General features: G+C 38.9%; 1 pseudogene; it reads right to left on the reverse strand.

The window, feature by feature from the left end:
• Positions 1-3,971: 3,971 nt before the first annotated feature.
• LOC122695690 lies at positions 3,972-4,100 on the reverse strand (annotated as a pseudogene).
• Between the last annotated feature and the right edge of the window lie 1,824 nt (positions 4,101-5,924).

A 5,924-nucleotide genomic window follows, 5' to 3' on the forward strand; every position in this document is an offset into this window, starting at 1 on the left:
CTCCCAACAGCCCCCTTAGCAATCCTGCAGACAGGTCATGCAGGCAAGATATTATCTGAAGAACAAGTCAGTGATGGAGAAATATGCAGAACCCTACCTCCTACCTCAATGATTCACTGAGATTCTTCCCTCCACTTCCTTTTTTTCCCATTAAAAACTGCCATGGCCAAGCAGAATCTTTGGAGTTGGTCTCTGGACATAAGTCCTCCTTCTCCCCAGGTTGCGCAAAAAGCAAGTCTGTATGAAGAGAATAAACAAATATAATTTGGTTTATGCACTGAAGGAGCTCACATTTCATTTGTGTGTGCTCAGTCATGTCCAATTTTGTGTCACCCCATGGGCTGTAGCCCACCAGGATCCTCTGCCCATGGAATTTTCCAGGCAAGAATACTTGAGTGAGGGGCCATTTCCTCCTCCAGGGAATCTTCCCAACCCAGGGATTGAACCCACATCTCTTGTGTCTCCTACATTGGCAGGCAGATTCTTTAGCATATAGAATTAAAATGCTAGTAGTGTTATTATCAAATACATAATGCAATTTGTCACAAAAATAGATGAAAACTTTTTATGATTCAGCAAGCATCCTGATAGTTTGATTTTGTGCCTTTTCCCTCTTAGTTGTCCATTATCTGAAAGAAGATAAAACTTAGACCATTAATGAATGTTTGGAGAGAAAAGTGAAGGCTGGGGGAAAAAATAAATCTATTTATACTCATTAAGGTCTATTACCTTTACCGAAAATGAGAATAAAGATGTGGTGATTTATTCAGATGTTAAATTTTGCTTATTGTTACAAGTTAGTATTCAGCATTGAAATAACCAACACTTTTTGAATTACTGTGTGTTCTTAATTGTTCAGTCATCCAACTCTTTTGCGACCCTTTGGACTGTAGACCACCAGGCTCCTCTGTCCGTGGGATTTTCCAGGCAAGAACGCTGGAGTGGGTACCCATTTCTTCCTCCAGGGGATCTTCCCAAGCTAAGGATCCACCTCGAATCTCCTGTGTCTCATGCATCGCAGGTGGATTCTTTACCCACTGAGCCATCAGGGAAGTTCTTTTGAAATACTGTTTCTTCAACGCTCTGCTTTATTTTGAATGAAAATATCTGCTTTCTTCATTAGTGCTTCCGAATAATTCCCAGGAAAATGTTGAAATAAAGTCTCTGACTAGATAAGAGTAGCCCTAGATATTAAAATCAGAGTTGACAATAAATATCTAACTATTTAGAGATTCCAATGATGTGTTCTGAGGAAAAGAGCAAATGTAGATGCTCCCAGATGGCTAAGAATTAAACTTAACTTTTGTCTGTACACTGGCTCACTGACTCTTTCAGCAGCTCCAGCAGTTTCATATATGGTGGAGTTTAGCTTTGGTTCAGAATTTAATAGTGATTTCAAAAATACCAATGACCTCATTAGGATATTTGAAAAGATTTTGACAGAGAGCTAAAAAGACAAAGCTAGACTAAGGTTTTTCTTTCAAGATGGTATTAATCCTCTTGATTACAGAAACAGAAAGAAAAATTAAATACAACTGTTCCTATGAGGGATTTCAAAAGGTGTAAAAACAATAAATTAAATATAATTATTTCAAAGAAACTTCCTATTCAGTAAAAAAAGAGATATTTTTGCAGTTGTTTGCTATCACGAAATCAATTGTGTTAGAACCAAAATTATAATGTATATGACAGAGAAAATATTTACCAAAGGATTTGGGCACTCAACTTACTGCTTTTCCCTTAATATTAAGACTGAAAGACCTTCCAAGTATGTAGACCCTCTTGGCAGTTGTGAGGGAGCCAGGCAAGCAGAGGGAAGCAAGTACCCAAGTCGACTCTGGGAGCAGCCTGCAGTGGCAAGCTCTTAGAGACCTGGCTCCAAGGATTGACCCCAGGACGGTAAACAGGACTTCCTCTGCGTGTCTGCAGAGTCCCAGTCTCCAGGCTTCTTACAATGAATTAGAGCAGTTGGGCATCACCACGGAGATTTCCAAGGCTGGGCCTCTTTTACAAGTTTTGTTTGGCTGGAGTAGTTTCCCTCTTTCCTATCATTTGTCTACAGTGACAGCTGGAAGGATCTGGAGACTTCACTTCCTTCTACCCTGACGTCCTGCAGACTGGATCTAAAGGGAAAAGAGGACTCGTGTGTGACTCCTATAATTATCCAGTTTTACCTCAGAAACTGTATTTGATGTAGTAGCAATACATTCCAAAATGATGATGAAAGGAATGTATGACAGTCTTACAGATTTTTATATTTTCATCCAAAATGCTTCAGATCAAGTCAATTTTTCCCTTAAAAGTTTGCTATCACTTAAGAACATCTTAATTATGCTGATTTAAAAATTATAAAAATTTTAAACTGTGGTTGTCCTTTCACATAAAAAATATCTGTAACTTATTTTACGTTAACCAACTCTTTAGTTGGCAGGCCTGGGGAGCTCCCTGCCCTAAAGCTGCGATCGTCCAAACTTGGCCTGGGAAAGACTCATAAAAGGACTGGGAAAATGCTGATTATCAGGCTCATCCATAGAAATTCTGGTTCAGTAGCCTTGGGCTGCTGCTAAGAATCTTTTAAATAATGAAATAAAGTAATTTTAAAGTAGGTGGGCCATGGATGTCTCAGAAACCCTGACTTAGAGAATGTGTTCTCAAAGGGCAACTGAGCAATTAGAGGCCTATCAATGTATAACCTTGAGAGGCATACACATATGAGCTAAAAAGTCTTAAGTGCTTTGCTTACAAATCCTCACAGAGCAATTCTGAGGTGGGTAGGGGACAGGAAATAATACTCTGGAAAAACTAAAGTAATTTACTCAAAGCGACTTAACAAACCTGTGTTTGAACAGCTGTTGGAACTGGAGCCTCTGGCCTCTTGAGATCTATACTCTTTGCTCAAGATCTACACTTCCAGCATCATGGAGCACATGCTGCCCTTCATGCTATCAGCTCCTCCAAAATATTGCATAATATTTCTATTACATCTATTGTAAAGATATGCATGCCACATGTGAAATAGCAAATGATAATCTAAATTGGAAATGTTACCACTGTGTAGGCAGTCATCTATACTTGTCCTGTGACTTCTGCATCCACTACTCACCTTTGAACCTTCTAACATCTGCATCCCTTCCATTGAATCATTAAACATGCTCTAACCAAGGTCACACAATTTTTCCTGAAAAATCCAAAGAACAGCATTTGGGTTAAGGTTATGGAACAAACAACTTTCTAACTCCTTTCCTGCAACATAATTCTTGAGATGACATAAAAACATTTCATAAAGGATAAATCTACACCTTCATTAAGAAATTAAAAAGAAAAAATGAAAGTGAAATTGCTCAGTCGTGTCTAACTCTTTGCAACCCCATGGACTGTAGCCTACCAGGCTCCTCTGTCCATGGGATTTTTCAGGCAAGAGTATTGGAATGGGTTGCCATTTCCTTCTCCAATTAAGAAATGAGAAAGGGTGAAATAACTTAGAAAATTTGAGGAATTTCTGAAAAGTTAAGAGCAAATTGGTGGAACAGAAAAATAACAAGTATAAAGAAAGAGGGGTCAAAATCTACACAGAAAAACTACTAGAGATTTCAATGATATTTCAAAGTAAAGAATTGAAAAGGTGTTCTAACAGCTTTGTCTCTGTTGTCCCTCCTCCTCTCCCACTAAGCAAATCAGCACTGTTTATATACAGGTGAATTCCTGAGAACTGCTCTCTAAAATATGAAGCTAATTTCTCAGGAGTGTGTGTGTGTGTGTGTGTGTGCATGCGTGTGTGTGTGCACATGCATGCTCAATCACTCAGTTGTGTCTGACTCTTTGCTATCCTATGGACCATAGCCCACCAGGCTCCTTTATTCATGGGATTCTCCAGGCAAGAATACTGGAGTGGGTTGCCATTTCCTTCTCCAAGCTTATCTGTAGAAACATCAATACTCAGTCTCATTTTTAAAACAATATTTTTTCCCCAAAGGGGGTGCACCATTACTGGAAGTACTGTAATACCACGTTGATGCATAGAGTGGACAGAGCAAGCTCCTATTCCAACTCTTAGTCCCCAAAATCTATTTAATTTCTCAGAAGAGTGTTCTTTTAAGAATAATGGGTGCAAAAGCTTTTAAGTTTAATTAGGCCCCATTTGTTTATTTTTGCTTTTATTTCCAACATTCTGGGAGGTGGGTCATAGAGGATCCTGCTGTGATTTATGTCAGAGAGTGTTTTGCCTATGTTCTTCTCTAGGAGTTTTATAGTTTCTGGTCTTACATTTAGATCTTTATTCCATTTTGAGTTTAGTTTTGTGTATGGTGTTAGAAAGTGTTCTAGTTTCATTCTTTTACAAGTGGTTGACCAGTTTTCCCAGCACCACTCATTAAAGAGGTTGTCTTTTTTCCATTGTATAGTCTTGCCTCCTTTGTCAAAGATAAGGTGTCCATAGGTTCGTGGATTTATCTCTGGGCTTTCTATTCTGTTCCATTGATCTATATTTCTGTCTTTGTGCCAGTACCATACTGTCTTGATGACTGTGGCTTTGTAGTAGAGCCTGAAGTCAGGCAGGTTGATTCTTCCAGTTCCATTCTTCTTTCTCAAGATTACTTTGGCTATTCAAGGTTTTTTGTGTTTCCATACAAATAGTGAAATTATTTGTTCTAGTTCTGTGAAAAATACTGTTGATAGCTTGATACAAATTGCATTGAATCTATAGATTGCTTTGGGTAGTATAGTCATTTTGACAATATTGATTCTTCCAATCCTAATTAAACCTAAAAGCTTTTGCACAACAAAGGAAACTATAAGCAAGGTGAAAAGACAACCCTCAGATTGGGAGAAAATAATAGCAAACGAAGCAACAGATAAAGGATTAATCTCAAAAATATACAAGCAACTCCTACAGCTCAAGTCCAGAAAAACAAATGACCCAATCAAAAAATGGGCCAAACAACTAAACAGACATTTCTCCAAAGAAGACATACAGATGGCTAACAAATACATGAAAAGATGCTCAACATCACTCATTATCAGAGAAATGCAAATCAAAACCACAATGAGGTACCATTACACGCCCGTCAGGATGGCTGCTATCCAAAAGTCTACAAGCAATAAATGCTGGAGAGGGTGTGGAGAAAAGGGAACCCACTTACACTGTTGGTGGGAATGCAAACTAGTACAGCCGCTATGGAGAACAGTGTGGAGGTTTCTTAAAAAACTGGAAATAGAACTGCCATATGACCCAGCAAACCCACTTCTGGGCATACACACTGAGGAAACCAGATCTGAAAGAGACACGTGCACCCCAATGTTCATCACAGCACTGTTTATAATAGCCAGGACATGGAAGCAACCTAGATGCCCATCAGCAGACGAATGGATAAGGAAGCTGTGGTACATATACACCATGGAATATTACTCAGCCATTAAAAAGAATTCATTTGAATCAGTTCTAATGAGATGGATGAAACTGGAGCCCATTATACAGAGGGAAGTAAGCCAGAAAGATAAAGACCAATACAGTATACTAATGCATATATATGGAATTTAGAAAGATGGTAACGATAACCCTATATGCAAAACAGAAAAAGAGACACAGATGTACAGAACAGACTTTTAGACTCTGTGGGAGAAGGCGAGCGTGGGATGTTTTGAGAGAACAATATCAAAACATGTATATTATCAAGGGTGAAACAGATCACCAACCCAGGTTGGATGCATGAGACAAGTGCTCAGGACTGGTGCACTGGAAAGACCCAGAGGGATCAGGTGGTGAGGGAGGTGGGAGGGGGGCTTGGGATGGGGAATACATGTAAATCCATGGCTGATTCCTGTCAATGTATGGCAAAACCCACTGCAATATTGTAAAGTAATTAGCCTTCAACTAATAAAAATAAATGGAAAAAAAAAGAATAATGGGTCTCATCACAAGAAAAAAG

This window comes from Cervus elaphus, chromosome 5, assembly GCF_910594005.1.
Source record: "Cervus elaphus chromosome 5, mCerEla1.1, whole genome shotgun sequence".
Taxonomy (NCBI): Eukaryota; Metazoa; Chordata; class Mammalia; order Artiodactyla; family Cervidae; genus Cervus; species Cervus elaphus.